At 39.2% G+C, this 21,680-nt stretch overlaps 1 long non-coding RNA gene across 1 annotated transcript; it reads left to right on the top strand.

Annotated features, from left to right (window-relative positions):
- The first annotated feature begins 12,179 nt into the window (after nt 1-12,179).
- Nucleotides 12,180-16,660, top strand: LOC134078812 (uncharacterized). The gene is made up of 2 exons (XR_009938871.1): nt 12,180-14,238; nt 14,522-16,660. It is a non-coding gene; the product is annotated as an uncharacterized LOC134078812 (long non-coding RNA).
- The last annotated feature ends 5,020 nt before the right edge of the window (nt 16,661-21,680 follow it).

The following is a 21,680-nucleotide window of genomic DNA, read 5'->3' as shown; positions in this document are numbered from 1 at the left end:
GTATTGACAGGGCTAGACATGACTTGTTTCAGAAAGGCAAAAAGGCAATGGAATTGTTACCTCCAACAAGTGATGCATTGTCATTGCATCTTGCACGTGCAAATTACCAGGCAAAGGTATGGCTGCAATCTCACAAGGTAGATGTTATGGCCTGGTCAGATTACACGATATCAGCCCGATTTTGGCCATTTGTCAAGACCGACAAGTTTACAGCGTCGTATCCGATTTCCAATGATCGGGCACGACATCAAACGCGGAGTGAATCTTATAATTAGGGCCGGGACTTTAGCGCGTTAATTTCGATTAATTAATTACACAAACATTAATGCATTAAAAAAATTGACGCATTTTAATCGTATGCCTATTTATTTTTGCACCGCGGAACGTTTCTCACTGGATGAGTTTCAGACGGACCGATTATACTGGAGCACCAAGTAACGCGCATGAGTTCGGTTCAGACAAAACAAACCACAGTGGCACAGTGAACATGAACAAAGAAGCTGATGTGACCGCGTTGGTTGGCCCCGTGGATGGGAAATGTTGTTACAAAAAACGAGCGGATGGAAGCGTAGATAAGAGCATGGTTGTGTGCAACCTATGCAACGAGGACGTTTCACCGCAGTATCACCTCAGTGCAAAACATAAAGCAGCTAGCTGCTAGCGTGGACAAAGTATTGTGATACTCCAGACACTTGAGGGAAACCTCTGAGCTTTATTTATTAAACAAATAGCAACCGAGTTGCTGTTACAGCCACAACTCACGCTTATAACAGTAATCCACCGCACCTAATTCCATGTCCAACTTTCATAGACCTAAAAGAAACTTCACACTCAGAACCGCATACAAGCACACACGCACACATAAACTCCGCCCCCTAGTTCCCCTTAAAGGGACACAACAATTTCATGAACTCAACTCAAGGTAACAGGTGACACAATTAACAGGATATCACAGTATTATAGTTTACAGAAGGTCTACCTATCTATAGGCTACATGAATTTCTGAAAATGTACTATTTCTAAATATGGTATTGCTACACTTTATGGCAAAAATTGCACTGGTCTGTTGGACTTATTAATAAACAATATTTTTGTTGCTTAAGTTTAGGCCTATGTATTCAGTCATTATCCAATAGTAGGCTATACTAAAAATCCATGTGAAAAAAAAAAATACTTCTCACTGTTCTCAGGTCATATATTTATATACAATTAAAATGCGATTAATTTCGATTAATTAATTACAAAGCCTCTAATTAATTAGATTAATTTTTTTAATCGAGTCCCAGCCCTACTTATAATGTGACATGCTTCATGACTTGCGATTTGTCGTTCACGACGTTCTAAAACAGCCCGACCAAAAGACTGGATTGTCAGAAATTTGACGGCTGTTGTATGACGCGACCGATGCTTTCCGTGTATGTGGCCACTCTCCCGAGCAAGACGCGGAGAGGTTTTCATGGTTCTAAAATCGTATAGTGTGACATGGTAGATCGTAAACGACAATCGTGAGTGACAAAAAAATTGTATAGTCTGACCCTGCCATTAGTGAAATCCCTGAGGAGACAGGTGGTTGGAAGGTTGTAGACCAACACTTGGTGGTTGTGTGGCTCAGGAACCTCCTGTTCCAAGTAGTTGCTTGGAGCTGATAACTTGTGGTTGTAGAACCAAGTGCCGTACACATGCCTGCACTTGCCTTAAGAATGGACAGCCTTGCACACCTGCATGCGGTTGTGATGCTGATGGATGTCTCAACAATGTAGGAATGGAACATGATCAGGACGAGACAGCCTTTTTGTAATACAGCAACAAAAAGTGCACATTGCAAAACATTGCATATTGCAAAAACATTCAGACAGTCTGAATTGACATTTGAATTGACATTGACATTTTGCCTTGAAATAAAGAAGAATTCTTGTTATTCATTAGCAATATATTCTCTAGAGAACGTTTTGTGTTATTCATAGCATAAAGGAGTAATGACCATATCAATTCTAAATATCCAAATTATTTATCAATAAAAATAAATATTTATCAAAAAAATCTTTCAAACTTTTCAAAAAAGAATGCCATGAAAATAAAGCCCTCCAAAAGACTAACAATAAAATCTATTGTTTTTGACCTTTTGACCTTCAAATTTGACCTTGAATTATAAATATGATTTTGGCAACCACTGGACTCTGGAACCTCAGACCCTACTAATAACTCTAGCATGGTTGGCAACTTTTTAAAAAGGATGTCAAGAAAATAGAGCCCCCCAAAAAAGACGAATCATGAAATCTATTGTTTTCGACCTTTTGACCTTCAAATTTGACCTTAAATTATAAAAATAATGTTGCCAACCACTGGATTCTGGAACCTCAGACCCTACTAACTTCTAGCATGGTTGCCGACTTTTAAAAAGGATGTCATGAAAATAGAGCTCCCCAAAAAGACGAACCATGAAATCTATTGTTTTCGACCTTTTGACCTTCAAATTTGACCTTAAATTATAAAAATGATGTTGGCAACCACTGGATTCTGGAACCTCAGACCCTACTAATAACTTCTAGCATGGTTGCCAACTTTTAAAAAGGATGTCATGAAAATAGAGCCCCCCCAAAAGACAAATCATTAAAATCTATTGTTTTCAACCTTTTGACCTTCAAATGTGACCTTATTTTATAAATATGATTTTGGCAACCACTGGATTCTGGAACCTCAGACCCTATGATAACTTCTGGCATGGTTGCCAACTTTTAACAAAAAATGCCATCAAAAGTTTTTTTTGGGGTCTTGGCCTGCCGACTATAAGGCATCAACTGTCTATTCAACGCTCGCACAGAATTTGAGGAAGTGGTGGGGGAAGTGTGCCCTATATGCCGTAAAGCAGTCGAATTTTGTAGTTCTTTGGTTCGTACAGGTTCGTACCCGAACCCCAAAAGGTTGAAAAACTCCATGGTGTTGCTTTAATGATGTTATAATGCAGCCTGAAGTTAAGAGTGTATTGAACAGGATAAATATATAACTACAATCTGAATGATAAAATCAATAAGTTGACTTTCAATATTAAGAAGTAGTTTATAAGCTATGGCACTGCTTTCCTTACTTAGAATGTTCTAGTAAGTCAAATTAACTTTTTTGGTCTTTTGTTGAGATTACTTGCGTAAAATAAGTGTTGCGTAATTTTGAGGTAGAAAAGTAAACAATCAAGTAAGCTATACTTGAATTGCTGAAGTTTATTTGTTAACCTTACTGTACTTACCTGTTAGTTAACCTTACTATTTAAAAGCATGCACACCGATTGCACTTGAAATTCTTATTCCAGAGTAGTCTGTAATTTCAAATTGCGCAAACTAAGGCTTAGTGTAGTGCACTTACATTACTGAGAATTCCCAGTTAAACTAACTTGGTCATTACAAGTAAAGTATACTGTATGTTTATGTTTATAAGTTGTGCTAACTAATGTCCATGACATTTACTGAAATTCAATTTAAAGTTACAATAAAAGTGACAGTGACACTAAAGGCTATATACTCCTGTATACACGATATCCCGGACTTATCCAGAGTTCAGTCTGACGTAGATAAACCAACACAGCCCACACAACAGGCAATATAACCACTAACCACACAAAAGGCTATACAGCAGCCAACAGGCACATAAATAGCAGGGAGTAACAATTTAATACACATAGAAAAAGTGCATGGTATATACAGAAAAAGCAGCAGTAAGTTTTGGTTGTGCAAAGAGAGGAAAACCAGGTTATGAAGTAACCCATGTTGTAATGTATGCTCCCCCATGAACCAAATTACACAAAACTTGGCATACATTCAGAAGGTGTCATAATGATCCAATCCTTCACATTCCGAGCAGTTTTGAACCTGTCAACTACCTGCGATTACAATGCCTAATTTTTGCTTTTCATTTTTGACTAGGTGGCACTATACATTAAATGAGAGTCCCGGGAATCCTTGACGGAAAATTGATTATGGCAAAAAACAAAAAAGGGTGACAAAAACCGCTTCGCTGCGTGTTGGTTATAACTAGATGCAACGCATAATGGTACACAATATGACCGCCGCTAAGTAGTTTGTGTGTGTGTGTGTGTGTGTGTGTGTGTGTGTCTGTGTGTGTGGATGTGTGTGTTTGTGTGTGTGTGCGTGTGTGAAATCTGTGGATGCGTGTTTATCTGTGGGTGTGAATCTGTTGTGTGTGTGAGTACGTGTGTGTGAGTGTGACAGTATCATTCTCAACCAGCAGCCATTCGTTCAATAGCAGCATCTGCAGGCTGTTGGGTGACCAGTCACTAAATGTACACATAAATACGTTTATTATATAGCCCCCCATGGATGAAATTCCACAAAACTTGGCATACTCCCAGAGGATGTCAGGTTAATAATACATATGAAATTGGTAGTTCATAACGTCTCATCTGAAGATAGGGGTGATTAAAGCAATATTGCATTTTAATTTTTTTTTACCATGGGGGTGCAAATCAGAAGTGACTGGTTATAAGCTAAGTTGATGCGGGCTCTTGAGACCAACATACCTCGGTGCCACGGTTCAGGTAGTTATTTAGGAAAAACTGTAATTTTTGGGTTTTGGGGGGGCCAGTGCGGGGGTGGAGTGGACCCCGGGGACCAAACAAAATGTTTCCGTAGAAGTCTTGATGCTACATGCCGACCAAGTTTTGTGTGCCCCAGTGTTACGGTGTCCCTGAAATCGTTGACCAAAAATTCAGGAAGTCGATGACGGGAAAAAAGAAGAAAAAAACTTGGCAATCACTGTATGACCTATGCTAGCGGCGGTCATAATAATGCTGACCACCACAAATGAATTCAAACAAAAACTATTGGCATGAGCATCAAGGATGCTTTGCTTGACAGAGTAAAATCTTTTTCTCTATCCACTAGGTGGCAGTGGTTAACACTAGAAGCACTGGCTTGGGTCTTTGACCACTCATATATTTATTTAATTATTTATTTTTTTAAAAAGAGTTTAAATTCCAATGATAAAAATAACCACCTTGGCAATTCTAGTTGTGAAATTCTTCGAGCTTGTACTGTTAAACAGTCATGTGAGAACAGCAGAGAAGAGACAGACTAATGTTTCTGACTCCAAAACCAAAAATGCTTGTCGGAACACAGTGTGTGTTCAGTCTCTCCTGCAGGACACTCACCCTGTGAACTCTGACGGAGCTATTCTACTTGAACTGCAGCCTTCACTGGTAAGATCCTCAGACAAGAGAAGGATAGAGACTAAGGGTGTTTTCACACCAACATCGTTTGGTGCGCACCAAACGGTCCATTCGTACCAAAACCTCTTAGTTCGGTTCGTTTTCGTTGGTGTGTAAGCATTAATCGCACTCGGGTGCGCACCAAAACAAGCGGACCGAGACCTCCAAAAAGAGGAGGTCTCGGTCCGCTTGACTCCGCACCAAAAGTCGACCTCTGGTGCGGTCCCTCTGGTGAGAACGCGAACTGGGGTCCAAACCATAGACTGTAGGTCAAAATAGTGAGTCAAAATTGGCGCCGATTTCTACCGGAAGATAAACATTGAGGAAAAATCAATCAGGCCAATTTTGGTTCATTTTCTGGTGTGAAAGCGGACCTCACTGTAGTCTATATGCTACATAATAACAATTTCACTGCCTGAAGCAGACCAAATAATCGAATTAGTGGTGTGAAAGCGCCCTTAACAAAAAAAGTAAGGAAACACTTTCTCTGTAAATGTGTGTGTGAAAGTGTGTAAGGTTAGGTTATTACGTGGATCAGAGAATGTCAGCTTCCCTCTGTCCCAGTCCACCAGCACTCTGATCCTATCGAAGTATAGCTTAACTGTGACAGGAGTGGATGGCTGGAAAGGGGTGTGTGCTTTGTATCAGCCATTGGAATGAGCGGGTTCAGCAGTGAGTCCCTGAATCAAATCAAATGAGATCAAATCTCTTGGAGTCATCAGGAAGCTGCTCTGTCTACCATTACACAAGATAACTTCATTCTGAAAATGTATATGCAATAATCCTAAACACTACACTTGAAATTGGATGGGACCCCCCCTGAGTTCTGGGAGCAACTGGGTCCCTTCCTTTTTGACATGATTCATTTTTCTATGAGAAGGGTAAGTTCTCAAGGGATGTTAATTACAGCTTTGATTTCCTTGCTTCTGAAAAAAGATTAGGATCCATCAGAATGCTCTAGCTACCGACCTCTGAGTTTTAAACTCAGATTGAAGAAATCTTTGCAAAACTCCTAGCTGGAGTCCTATATGTCTCATTAAGTGTGTTTTTTGTTTTGTTTGTTTGTTTGTCTGCTTGCTTGTGTATGTCCATTTCTATTTGTCTCCCTTGTTACCCCCTCTCCCTTTGGTTAGAAAGCGTCAGCCAAATGTAATGTAATGTAATGTAATGTAATGTTACCGGACAACTGGATGTTATCGGATGGTATTGTGGTGTCATGTCTCCCTTCCCTTCTTTCCCCTCTGTGTTTTTGCCCTGGGACACATTCTTATGTCTTTGGCATACTTTGTGTAATGTGTAATTTGACAGCAATGGTTTTCTATAACCTTGTGTGGCTTACTAAATAAAAATATTTGATCACAAAAAAAAACAACACTTGAAAAGTGTTGGAGTGGATGTCTAAAAAATGTCTTGTCAGTATGAGGTTAATATTGGTGCAAACTCTTTGTATGTTTTTGTTGTTCTTTATAGTTCCTTATGGTATCACATTTATGTTATCAGAAAAAAAAACATTTGGCAACATATATGTGGAATGTGTATGCCATATTTTCATGTGCTGGAGTGGACAGAGTTTGACTGAAAACTTTAAGTTTAGTGTGATTTCCTTGAAGTATACATGCTTCTGGTTCTCGGCATGTTGTTTGGAGGTTGTTGCTTGGTATGAAGTATAGCAAAGGTATATACCCTCTGCCAAATGCGGTCAGTCAGTTGAGGTATTTCTAAGACTAATGTCTCTAGGTGATTGGCTCTTTCAGTCAAAATTATTCATGACAGGAAATGATTTGCATATATCATCACACTTTTCAGAATTTCCCATACAGGTACCTGTATCAATGCCATTGTTGCTGCATCTATGGCAAATGAGATGACAGGTGCATTCCAGACTTCCTCGTCCCCATGAGAGATTAACAGGTGCGCTGGGGGAAAAAAACGCTAGATACTGGATCTCCTTATATGGGCAAAGATCACAGCTTTTCTTGTATGGCTTTGAGGTACTGTATGTTCTCAATCGTTATCAAGTGGGCATGTCAACAAAACCCATTTTATTTAGTATAAGGGGTGTCCAACTAAAGTCATTTACAGACAATTGAAAAGTGGAAAAGAAATTAAACATATTTCTATCAATTACATCAGGTTCAGTGTTAAAAAGATAGTGTCTCTGTCTCTGTTTATGTCTATATAAAATGTACATTACCTAACCTGTTTCTTCCTTAAAGCCATACCGTACATAAAGTACTTCCTTGTAGAAGGACACAACATCCTGAGCTAAGTGAACTGGTTTTGAGGTGTCAGGAAACATTCAGAAGAAGTTTCCCTTGCATGACTTGTTCTTCAGTACTTTACCTTCCTCTTCGTCCTTTGCCAAGCAGTGTGACATGGACAACATTTTAACAAACAATTTAAAGGTTGTGCTCTGTGGTTCTCTAGTAGGCCTATTTGCTGTTTGGCCCACATATATGAAACCATTCCATGTCATTTGGTTCTCTGGTTCAGACAGGTTATTGTTGAGTGGAGTTTTCCTATAGTCGTTTTCAGCGCACACAAAGACATGCTAAGTTATCAGAAGAAAGCTGAAAAACCTGCCTGTGTACACAAAGGCTTGTTCAGCAAGGCAAAATGACACATTTTAAGCATTGGCCATTGTTTTATCATCTTAACACTCCCTCTCTAGATTTAGTCGTTAGTTTTTCATCTCAAATCTCAGCACAAGTCCGGGAAATCGTATCCAAATTCATCAAAACCAAGACAAAAATGGTTTCCATTCTATGTCATCTTTAAGTTTCGCTTTCCAGCGATGTCTGCCATGTCGTTCATTTCATCTTCCACTTCGTTTTAAGCCTGCATCAGAGCCCACTATAATTTTACGGTAGATTTTAAGGGGAAACTAGCACTTCCACTTGCTTCCTAAAGAAATGGGACACCCTCCCCTACGGGAACGCGCAACATCTAGGGTTTAGGGCAAAAATCTAGGGGAAGAGGAGAATTGGGACAGGCCCTTATTAAGGTCTATTGTTCATAGAGGGTTTTTGTGACTCAATCTGACTCAATACTTGAGTACCAACCCCCTTCATTACACAAACCATGAACAACAGTGAATACACCAGGCATCCATAAACCAAATGGCATGATAGGACTTAACAATTCACAAATCTAGTTTTTGATTATAGAAAATAAATTCATCGTAACGGTAACGAATACATTTGTATTAGCTTAATACTTGAAAATACCTGCTGTGTCATTTAGCCAGATTTCTGCACCTTTTGGCATAGTGATATTGTATATAATAGCAATAGCAAAAAGTAAAAAGCTGAGGTTATAGGACAATAGGACAGTCTGCCTGTCTTGGTGACTTTGCCCAGTCGATTCACGTAGCATGACTTGCTTGTCTTGCCTGGGAATGCCCATATATGATCTTTCTGCAAATTTGGGATTTGCTCAGCAGGTCCAAGAGGCCATTGAAGCTCATTCCCAATGTATCTACTGTAAAACACAGTCACACAAATACAATCGCAAATCCAGCACAGACATGTATTACTTTGGAACTGAGGAAACAACCTTTGTTTACAAGATTGCTAAGCATTTGAAATTAGGAGTTGAATGTACCAATTTAAGATGAATTTATTTCACTGCTAGTTACACCCCTGGTAGAAGTCATAAATCAATTAACCTTTTCCAGACCCACTCCCAATTGTTCAATGTCCTTATGCGGACAGGTGCAACTTTTATCATACAGAATAGGCCTACTCCAGGAAATGAGTAAAAATAATGCTCCAACAGGTTAAGCAGGTGAGTATAATTTCGTGAGAACTCCAAAGGTATGTGATGAGGCTGCCAAACCCGGAATAATTATTGAGATTAGGCATGAGAGACAATGATCGTCAATCAAACCTGTCAGCAGCATTTGTGGCATTTTAACAGGTCAGGCGTGGTTGAAGCTAACAACAATAATATAAAAAAAAACAGGTTTGTTCTGTTCACAGGCCTTTGCATACCCAATGCAGTGGAAAGATTCTTATATTGACAAAGGCCTTCATTCCCAGCTGCACTCCCCCTATGGACAATTACTTTAAAGCAACACTAAAGAGTTTTTCGTACCTTAAAATAATGTTTCCAAAATCATTTCAGTAGTTCATCTTCATCAACTTGTAACAGGGTGAACGGCACTTCTGCTTTCACTTCGTGGCCCTCTATCGGCTATAACCGCACTATGTAACTTTACGAGGTGGGGTAGTGTCCTGACTTGCTTCGATGTCGCAATACATCATACTTTCATAAAATCATGCAACATATTCTACCTTGTCTGTTATTTGCTGGATAAACAAATAGCGTGTGTGCGACAGAGGAAAAGTGCTTTAGTGTTGCTTTAATTGATGCACTTATTGAACTCATTGATGCACTTATTGTTGTAAAATTATTGTTAGAATTGCTCATAAAAACGTACAAATGTTTTTACCATGTTGTAAGTCGCTTTGGTTAAAAAGCGTCAGCCAAATGTAATGTAATGTAATCAATGTGCCTTTTGTATGTGTTTGAAGCTAGAAGATATTGCCATTTGGTCTCCAGCCTCCCATCCCCCTGCGGTGTCCCCTCAATCTTTCTTCTCTCCTTGATCTATAATGGCATATGTACTCAACTGAAGGTTGAAATGTATTTGTCAAATGAGAAGTGATAACCTAGTCATGTTTGGCATCATGCAAATGTATTCATAAGCACATTGAAACATGGCTTTCACTAACCAAAATGCTTTACAAATTCAAATTATAATAGATTTCTAAATACAGTTAATGAAACTTGTTTTTTAAGGTATGTTCACCTTATGTTCATAAAATATTCAATTTATGACATTTGTCTTAATCCGCTGCCAGGTATGTGACAGGGAAAACATTGTTACACAATGATTGCACTCTGTGGTATTCGGGTGGTTTTGGTTAAGTATGCAAACTAGATGTATTGTGGACATCATTTATTATAACATAGCAGAATAGACCATTTAATCACGTACAACACCATGAAATTAGTGCCTTAAACACAATCTTGTAGAGAGGCCAGAGAGAGAAAAGGGGGAAAATGATGTAGTCCGCCATTCATTACTTCCGTGTAAATTGATAGGGCACTGAGGGCAATGTTTCCTCATAGTTTGACCTATCATCAAATGTTTGACCTGTTTGGAAAGCTGAGACCCTGTAGTTTCTTAGGAAACAATAACTGTGAAGTGTAGTGGACATTTCATTTAGTTTTGAATTGTGACATAATAAAATAAACTTGATAATGTAGATCACTCTTCTCAAGACTCCAAGATTTCAAATGGTGTACAATATGACTACGCTATGTAACAATACGATGCATAAAATTGATTTAAACTGTGGCGGAGGGGTGTAAGCGTCTCGTGGATGGTAAACGGCACCCGCCGGTTAAAAAGTGGTTGGGTCTTTGCTTGAAAGTTGAGAGCAGCATCGGTGTCACCTCCTGTCCATGAGCAGAGACGTGAGAAAAAAGGCACATTTTAAATCTCTATTTATGGGTCATACATGTGTCTTTGGAGATGAAGAAATGTATTATATGGAACTTTGTGGCCCCTGATATCATGGAATCGCTCCTGAAAGGCACAATTCAATTAAGCCTTTGCAGAACCAATTTCAATTGAGATATGTGGTCTCATGTTACACTGTACATTTTTATCACTTCAGAGATTACAGTGATTAAATAATTGTATGGCTAGGCCATTTTCGAGAAATGTGCAAACATATAAATGTGATAATTAAAGAGTCACCTATGGGTGCAGTATGCCCTATTATCATTCTTGATATTGACATAACTTTATGACTGAGGCTATTAGTTCAGAGAAATGTAGTTGATCATCAATTGTGACACCTAAGTTATGTACCGATTAAGTCGGGGTCAGTAAAGATAAACCAAAATGAATGAACATGGAGAGATTAAGTAACGTGTCAATCTCTCATTCAGATTAAGTTGAAGGTGTCAACCTTTCTAAAATGTCCCTGAGGCTATGTTCACACTTGGTGTCTGAGTGGGCCAGGGCGCATTTTTGATCAAAGGAAAAAAAAAACTGCTGGCAGTAAAATGCAGTTGAGGGATTACAATGTACAATGGATGCTGGCATCTTAAAAAAAATTGCGCCAAGTCTGATCGCAGCCAAAGGAATGAAGAAATCGGATCAGAATGTTATGTTAAGCCACAGGTGGGAAAGATGGGTAAATGTGAGTGTCATCTGCATAGCAAATCGGTGAATGTCGATAAGTGATAACAAGTCTATGTAATGAGAAGGGTGTCATTGAAAATAGCAGTGCGGAAAGTTGCAGAAAGTTGCAGAAAAGTGCACTGTTTAGTGGTCGATTTTCTGTTTTTTTGTTAAATAAACATGTTATTTTCATTTTACCATTAGACTGTTAAAAATGATGTCACTACATTCACAAATGTGACAGTGACAAAATAGCAGTTTTGTAAGGATTATTTGCTGTTCATATGGAGAAAATACAATATTTTTTACAGAAAAACCTGCAATGCACTACATATTGCACTTTAATGCAAAATGGTGTAGGCTACAGCACTGAACCTCATAACTGCAGTTATTTTGTCCCATGTAGTATTTTTTTGTAATAGCAGAGACAATATATAACATCTCACCTGCCACACAGCCATCTTCAATACTTCTTCAGCTCACATAGACCTGAGATAAAAGATGGTTTAGCACAAATTTACCGTAGCAGTATTTTTAGGGCATTTTATGTTGACAGATAAAGTGGACTAGACAGAGACTGGTTGCTTAAGATGGTATCAGAAGATTGGTATTAGATAAATACCTATTGTCATACTGTAGGTAAAGACTAGTCATTGGATGACGCATCATCACAGCAACACCCATCAGATGAGACCAGCCCAAAGTCAAAGGTATATAAGTTGAAGGTGATGAAGTTCAAACTATGCAGCTGGTACAGATCGGTATTTTCAGGCCTCTCTCACTTTTTCAAAGAGTTTACAGAAGGTCTGATTCAAGATATTCTGACGCAGTCAGCTACGCAAGAAGGGTTTACTTTGAAATTGAGAAAACAACTGCATTTAAACTGCATTCGTTTACAAGAAAGATATGCAAGTTGGAAACAGGCGTCAACAGGTTCATTTTCAGACCGACCTGCATAACAAATTTTAATTTATTAACAGGTTCGTCTGGGTTCAGCCTGGCTAGTAGATTATGAGAAGGAACATCAAAAAAAGTGTGTGAGCTTTGTGTTGACGACTGTCTCCATTGCTTGCATAGACTATAAACCAAAGCATTAGTAAAGTCATGTCTTTCTTACTTGATTCAGATTGAATACATTTCCATTACGTAGAATGTCGAAGTCCAGTTTGAGTGTAGCAATGCCGTAGGAGAAACCAAGAACAAGCTTGTAGTAGACTTGATTGTCATCTATCTGACGAGTCAAAGCAGCTGACACGTCCAGGAATCCCATTATGGCTCCTCTCCAGTATATCTTCATGAAGGTAGGTATATGAAAGAACAAATAGAAGTACACGATACATTTAAATATTTATTTCTCAATTGTCTTTATTTTTAACAAGTGACTGAAAATCTCAATTTGTGAGAATTTTTGTAGAAGTTGCTGATGAAGGGTAAAGGTCAATGGCTACACTGTTAAGTGTCATAGGTAAAAGGTTTTAAATGTCTTACACAAACGTTAACAAAGCTAGGGAAGCCTTGTAAATGTTCACAGTGTAATTTACCGTAGCAGTATTTTTAGGGCATTTTATGTTGACAGATAAAGTGGACTAGGTGAGACAGAGACTGGTTGCTTAAGATGGTATCAGAAGATTGGTATTAGATAAATACCTATTGTCATTGGATGACGCATCATCACAGCAACACCAATCAGATGAGACCAGCCCAAAGTCAAAGGTATATAAGTGATGAAGTTCAAACTCTGCAGCTGCATGCAGCTGGTACAGATCGGTATTTTCAGGCCTCTCTCACTTTTTCAAAGAGTTTACAGAAGGTCTGATTCATAGTCTACTCAAGATATTCTGAGGCAGTCAGCTATGCAAGAAGGGTTTACTTCGAAATTGAGTAAACAACTGCATTGATTTGTGTTTGTTTGTCTGTCTTATATCTTAATCCATGTTATTTTATTATATGTTAATTGTTGTTTGGTGTCTGTCTTTGTATGTCTTGGTGTCCGTCGGGTACGCAGGCGATTACGCCGCTCCGTCCGGCATCTTTTGTGTTGTGTCTTGTTATTTTGTAAATTTGTTTGTTCTTTGTTGCCACGGGTACGCTGGCGATTACGCCACTCCGTTCGGCACTGTCTGTGTATGGGTTCTGTGCACGTGAAATGCGCTATGTTTGTAGTGGTTGTCTAATGTCTGTCTTGATGTCTGTACAGGAACGCTGTGCGAATACGCCGCTCTGTCTGGCACCTGGCTATTTTGTGTCAGTTTAATTATTTGCTTTTTGTATCTTTTTCTTTTTCTTGTTTTATTATTTTGATTATTGTTGTTATATGTTTTGTGACTCAGGGCATTGCTGTAAAAGAGCTTGATGCTCAGTCAATTTTCCCTGAATAAAAAACGGTTGATGATGATGATGATTTAAACTGCATTTGTTTACAAGAAAGATATATAGGCAAGTTGGAAACAGGCGTCAACGGGTTCCTTTCCAAACAGACCTGCATAACAAATTTAAATTTGTTAATGGGTTCGTCTGGGTTCAGCCTGGCTAGTAGATTATGAGAAGGAACATCGAAAAGCTTTGCGTTGACGGCTGTCTCCATTGCTTGCATAGACTATAAACCAAAGCATTAGCTCAGTAAAGTCATGTCTTTCTTACTTGATTCAGATTGAATACATTTCCATTACGTAGAATGTCGAAGTCCAGTTTGAGTGTAGCAATGCCGTAGGAGAAACCAAGAACAAGCTTGTAGTAGACTTCATTGTCATCTATCTGACGAGTCAAAGCAGCTGACACGCCCAGGAATCCCATTATGGCTCCTCTCCAGTATATCTTCATGAAGGTAGGTATAAGAAAGAACACATGATAAATTTAAATATCACTTTCTCAATTGTCTTTCTTTCTTTTTAACAAGTGACTGAAGGGTTCTAAATGTCTCACACAAACATTAACAAAGCTTGGGAAAGCCTTGTAAATGTTCACAGTGTAGCTTCACTAGCTGTAATGTCACAGGAAAGGAAAATTCAAAATAACCGAGGCGAGGACATTTTGAACTGAACTAAACATAACTGAACTAAATTTAACATCAATATGACTTTTCTTCCATTTTTTTTTTATTTTAACAGCTCATCAGCTCAAAGACCGGCCCATAGACTGGGTAAACCCAGCAGCTCAGGCTGGAAACCTGCACTCCTGTCTCCTGCTTCTCTTCCACTTTTGCTGGAACCAATCACAAACTGGCTTATCCACCAGGCGCACCCGGATCGTTGGTCTGATTGGTCAAAAGACTATTCTAGCGTATAGAGTCATTTGAACGATGCCGTTTGATTAGACCTCTTGCGCAGTGGAAACACAGCACACTCCCCAGATAATCTCAAAAGAGATTAACCAGCTCACTGACAGTAGGCTACAAATGGACCAACCCTCAGGATCAGAACACTACATTGGGATGTATCTAGCACAGATTGATATTCTCATGTTTCTGTTCTTACTTCTTCAATTCAGAGTAACAACATGAGACTCAGTGAAGTTACAGTGACTATTAAAAAGTATTAACCCCCTTGGATATCTCCACTTTTACTGCTTTTATAAATGGAATATTGATCGATTTAACAGGGCCTTCTGCAACCTATTCAAATAGCCCTACAGTAAAGCGCTTCTTTTTTCCACCTATATATAATGAGCTGTGCTCTGATTCGCTGCTGTAGCATGTCAGTGTTGCCTGGCATGTTAAGTGAATATTTACATTAGTTCGCTAATGTCAGAAATGCAGGGGAAGAAGGACAAAAAAGTTTGGAATATTACATTTCAGACGAAGCGGAGGAAGACATAGCCTATAGACGTGCTCTGACATAGCCTATAATACGCACATCCATCAGTTGCTTGGAGATTGTACTGTAAGCTGACACTTTGCATCGTTAAGATTGTAATGTGTAGGGTTTCACATAGCCAACATAGCCAGCGTAATTATCGCAATATTTACTGTTACAATCACAGGTTAAAACTGGCAAAGCTTGTTGAATTTGCCAAAGTTGACGAGTCATTCTTTTAGAAATGTGCTGGACACAGAAATAATAATGGACCTCTCCAAAATGTATTTGCAGCTGTTTGTCCCTAACCTCCAGATATTCAGCATATACTAAAAACAACACATTGCTGTTCTGCCTGAATTCTGTGGGGCGGTTATTGATCAAATACAGGAAGGCATGGATTGGGCGATAATTCAGTTCCATCCGCTAAAGATTCAGGTTTTGGGCAAAAGCTACTGTATAGATGGATCAACTTTTCACATTGCCATGATTTCTCCGTTTATTTCCTGCAAAATAGAAACATAATACTTTTCTCATAGACACTGTATGTCTTACTTGAGTCAGAGAGACTGATGTTCCGTTGCGTAAAATGTCGAAATGCAATACAAGTTTAGAAGGCATAGGTATGGTAACATCAAGACTGAAGTACGGATCATTCTCATCCAGCTGAGGAGTGAGGTGTACTGACAACAGTGCTGTCAGGCATAGCTGTAGAAATCTTCTCCAGGACATCTCGATGAAGGTACAGTATGTCTAAATAAAAGAACATATAAGAGTATGCTCGTCTTAATTATTTGTTTGTAATTTTTTTGTCTTTTCCAACCTATTTCTTCTGGACATAATTAAGCTGAATTATAACATAAATATCCATTTTCTCATGTTTCCCAATTTGAACTCCAGCTACATCTTGACATGTCTGAGACTGCTGGTTGTGGCTAAAAATTACTTTCCCTTCACAGTGTTATTCACATTATTCACATTACTCCATTGTGTACACCAATATGGGGTACACTGACAATATCACTAATGCATTTCTGCTACCTACTGGCGAATTCAGAACATAACAATCCTATGTGTGTGTGTACTGTACCTGTAGCCTCGTTTTGGTTTACAATGGCCACCATGTGAACAAGGCGTGTGGAATTAACTTGTAATTTTGCAACCATTGTTGAAGTGATTGTATGAGTGACCTGAAGTAGTGTAATGTAAATCTAGGTAAATGTTATTTCACAGTGTATAAATGTAATGTGTTGTGGTTTGAGAGGTTGTCGGTGCACTAATTTTGGTTCCTGTTTCCCTATCAACATATCAACATTTTGGGAAATTGGCTTATTTACTGTTAAGATGATACATACCCTTCATGTCTGTGTGTGTGCAGTAAGGGGGCAATCAGACAGAACACTGTTTTTTGTTGTTTGGTATTGGCAGTAAACGTTTTACCTGCTGCTCACTGTATGTGCCCAGAGCTATGCCTCATGTTATTGCGGAGGTGACCTGACTTAAACTCCAAGCGGAAAAGTTTCAGCGCTTTTGTGAAAACATAGTGGCCCTTGTGTTTTATTAGTGGCAAAGCACTTCCTGTCTGATCGTTACTTAACTCAGTCTGAAGTACGCAATGTTAGCATAGCTTAGCATAGCTCAGTGTGTTGGTCTAACTAGCCTCCCAAAATGACAAAATTACAATGTGTACACATTTCACTGTAAAATGCAACACAGTGAACAATGCTACTTTTCAGGTGCCACATGCAAATCACTCGGCCTAAGTGGCCGAAGGGGGTAGCAAGGGGGTAGCAACTAGGGTGACCATACGTCCGGATTTTGGGAGGACAGTCCGGTTTCCGAGTCCTTTGTCCGGACCTCTCTTGTGCGTCCTCACTTTTCCCTCTTTTTTTTTACCCGAAATGAGGACAAAAGGGCAAAAATGAGGACGCATGAGAGAGGTCCCGACAAAGGGCTCAAAAACCGGACTGTCCTCCCGAAATCCGGACGTATGGTCACCCTAACAACATCATTAAAATACGGGATATTTTTTTAAAAAAATATTCAAATGGGAAGACAGCGGGAAACGATTAAATAATATTTGAAACCGGAACAAAATGTGAGGGTTGAAAGGTATGGTTTTAGGCTAGTTAGAATTGCCCGCCACAAGGAACTATGCTAATTGAATTACTGGCGGCTTTGCACGGAGATTAGCTGGAATAAGCTAATGCCCACTATCAATTTGTTTCGATGTGTAGCTCCATTAACAGTTTTTTTATGACAGGACTACCATTATTTGCTTCGTCATGTTATCGAGCATGTCGCAAAAAGCTTTATCGAGTTTGCCAAGAGTAGCTGTGTTAATAGTTCCATGTTATCGAGCCATGTGACTGTGTTATTAGCTATGCTAGTAGCCGCATCACGCCGCTACCCACACTATCGAGCTGTTATCAGTCATGCGGGCAATACATTTCTCATAAGTTGCATTGTGTAACATACAACAAATCACTTAAACAAATATTTACAGTACTTAGCGGGGTAGAATTGCAGACTCACCTTTGACTAAGTGCAATTGAATAAATGTTCTTTTCTTGAAACCCGCGGTCAGGTCACAGGACGTAGAATGAACTCTGCTTGCGCCAAGTCCCAGTCTTGAATGACGTTCACATCCGGTACATCCATTTTTTATGGTTAATGTCAAATGAAGTGTTTCGGTGCTTTCACACCTGTTCTCCGTAATTTGGACCCCCTGTACTTATCAACTGCCTACACACATATTCAAAGCTCTGACTTTTTTATTTGTATTTTTTTTTATTTTTACAAAACTCAAATCCACACATAAATTAAACTGTTGTTCATGAAAAATGCCTCAATATTATAAACACATCTCAAAAGCAAGCAATTGCTTCACATTGTAAACATCTTATTAAAAATATTAACTTTGGATGTCACCATTGCATGTGATTGCATCATGCTTTATGTGTGTGTGTGTGTGTGTGTGTGTGTGTGTGTGTGTGTGCCTGTTGTCTGCTGCCATGTTTTAGGCGACTAAGGAGGATGCAGTGTGTTAAAAAAGGTCATAATGTCAAAACTCAGTTTTCCCTGTTCACACGCACTGAAATAGGAATTTTCAAAATGTTCTCCACTTTGGCACTTTGGTTCTTAAAAAACGTTTCCTTGTTACTTATGATGTACTTTTATTTGTTAAGACATTGTTGGGTTGCTTGATTTGTGTACTTGTTGTTGTCATTGGTAATAATGTTGTGTTTGTCTTAAAGTTTTAAACAATAACATATTTAAAAGATGTTTTTAAGCTCAATTAAATACATTTTATTGGTAGTAGAAGTAGTCCTGTGTCCTGTGTTGAACTTGATTACTCTAGAAACTGGTACCAACTGTAAACCCTAAGAGCTCTGTGAATGAAAACAGAGAATTGCCTGCATAAAGACATCTCACTCACACTCAAAAGTCAGACAATGGGGGCATTGCTCAAGCCCAAACTCACACACGCACACACAGACAGACACACACACACAGACACACACACACACACACACACACACACACACACACACACACACACACACACACACACACACACACACACACACACACACACACACACACACAGTGACATGACAAGTATGTGAACCCATGCGTTGACTATAAAGAGGAATAAAAAAAAATATATATCTTTTGGAAATTGATCTTAATTAATGCCTTAATAAAAAAAAATTAAGGACACCAATTTTCTTTGTGAATGAATGTCTTGTAAGTAAATACATGTTTTTCCTTAAAATACAGGGGGCATACATGAGTGCGCCCCTGAATTCCAATAGAGGCAGGCAGATTTTTATTTTTAAAGGCCATGTCCAAACCGTGCACCAATTGTCATGTATTACTGTAAAACTAAAAATTTTTTATTGATAAGAGTTAGTGTATGTTGTATTGTACGTTGCTGGTCAATTAACAAAGTGGATCGCAATGTAAAGTGAAAGTCCCAGTATATAAATATCTTGGCTTGTGGATTGATGATACTGTAAGATCACTTTGGCCCCTTCCTCTTCCAACATGACTGTACAGCACCAGTGCACAAAACAAGGTCCGTAAAGACATGGACAACAGAGTTTGGTGAGAATTAAGTTTACTGGTCCTGACCTCAACCTAACAGAACACCTATGGGATGATTAAAGAGCAGAGACTGAGAGCCAGTCTCCTCGTCCAACACCAGTGTATGACCTCACAAATGCGCTTCTGAAAGAATGGTCAAAAAGTCTCATAAACACACTCCTAACCCTTGCCTTCCCAGAAGAGTTAAAGCTGTTATAGCTGCAGAGGGTGTACCAATGTCATGCAATGGCAGATAAAAGATCAAATGAGGATTTCAAAAGTTTGCTTATAGCACATTTTCAGTTGACCACTTGACAGGACTAGTGCATCGCCAGCACAAACTGTATCTGCAGCCAAAGGCCACAGTGCTCTGGCGTCATATCAGATCAGCTATTGTGCAGATTTTGCTAAAATATTGCTCAGATTGTCATAACACCGAGTCACAGTGTTTTTCTGTATAATTATGGTAAAAACTGTTGATTTTACAAATACTTGTTTTTATAGAACTGATTTCACCAAATTGTCATGTCACAGCTACTCTCTGTGCCTAATGTTCTTCCATAATTGAACACTCACTTTCAGCTATTGGATGATCAATGTTGATGTGAATGGCACATTTTATTACTATGCCAACTAAAGAGTGTGTATTTTGTAACAAAACATATGTACATTAGTTAAGCAGTAAATGGATTTTGTCTAAGTAAATAAACATTTTGTCTATATAGATATATAAAAACAATTACATTCCTGACATGACATTATCATTGCTAAATTTCTTGCATTTTGACTTTCTATTTTTTGCATACCATTAATTATGTTTTAACGGAGCCTGAAGTTAGTAGAGGTAGAAGTAGAGTGTATTTCACTGCAATCTGAATCATAATGGCACAGTAGTGATATAGCACACAAGAAGATTTATGAATGAATGAATGAATGAATGAATGAATGAATGAGTCATTTATTAAACAGTCATACACTTTATTGCCAAAAGTATTGGGTCACCAGCCTTGACGCGCATATGAAATTCAGTGACATTCCATTCTTAATCCATAGGGTTTCATATAACAGCTTCAACTCTTCTGGCAAGGCTTTAGGAGTGTGTTTATGGGATTTTTCTGACCATTCTTCCAGAAGAGTATTTGTCAGGTCACACACTGATGTTGGATGAGGAGACTGTCTCTCATTCATCCCAAAGGTGTTCTGTTGGGTTGAGGTCAGGACTCTGTAGGCCAGTCAAATTCATCCACACCAAACTCTGTCATCTACAGTATGTCTTTGTGGACCTTGCTTTGTCATGTTGGAACAGGAAGTGGCCATACCAATATGTACACTATATGAGAACATAAGCATATGTAGCATAAGCTACTGGATGCCTAAAACTTCCCTCAAGATGAATAAATTTATTCATTTCAATTATGATGAATTTTATTATGATAGCCATAGTACATGTGAGATTACAACAATAATAATAATTGTGGTAATACAAACTGAAATGAATTGATAAATGCCTTTATTGTCGTTGCATTTCAGTACAATGAAATTGTAGAGTCACTCTAGTAAGGTGCATCATCAACACATAATTCATATACTGTATATAAAACTCATCTCTGGTCTGGCGTGACTGGCTGGGGCACCTGCACCGCACGCCAGCGCCCAGGGTTCGATCCCGCCCCGTGGTCCATTTCGCATCCAACCCCAACTCTCTCTCCCACTCACTTCTTGTCTGTATCTGTTCTATCTAGTTAAAGGCATAAAAAGCCTGAAAAATACACTTAAACAAAAAAGATAAAAACTCATTACACACACACACATACGCTGTTGCTGCTGCTGGTTCTGCAGCTGCATGTCCTTACCACATGGGGTGGAGGGTGAGAGGTGCTGTGCACCAGCATCCTTCCCTCATGGGGTGGGGAGGATGGGGGGTGAGAGGTGCTGAGGTGTTTGTGCGGGTGGTGTTTCTGCTGCTGGTGGTGTTTCTGCTGTTGGTGGTGTTTCCGCTGCGGATGATGCCACTGGTGGTGTTTCTGTTGCTGCTGGTGCCGCAGTTGGTGTTTCTACTGTGGATGGTGTTTCTACTGTGGATGGTGCCATCGGTGATGTTTTTGCTGCTGGTGGTGTTTCTGCTGGGGATGGTCCTGCTGGTGTTGTTTCTGCTGGGGATGGTCCTGCTGGTGTTTTTTCTGCTGGGGATGGTCCTGCTGGTGTTGTTTCTGCTGGGGATGGTCCTGCTGATGTTTTTTCTGCTGGGGATGGTCCTGCTGGTGTTTTTTCTGCTGGGGATGGTCCTGCTGGTGTTGTTTCTGCTGGGGATGGTCCTGCTGGTGGTGTTTCTGCTGGGGATGGTCCTGCTGGTGTTTTTTCTGCTGTGGATGGTGCCACTGGTGGT

The sequence above is a fragment of the Sardina pilchardus genome, chromosome 4 (assembly GCF_963854185.1).
Source record: "Sardina pilchardus chromosome 4, fSarPil1.1, whole genome shotgun sequence".
Taxonomy (NCBI): domain Eukaryota; kingdom Metazoa; phylum Chordata; class Actinopteri; order Clupeiformes; family Clupeidae; genus Sardina; species Sardina pilchardus.
The sequence above is the reverse complement of the archived record's forward strand: the minus strand, read 5'-3'. Positions and strand labels throughout refer to the sequence as shown.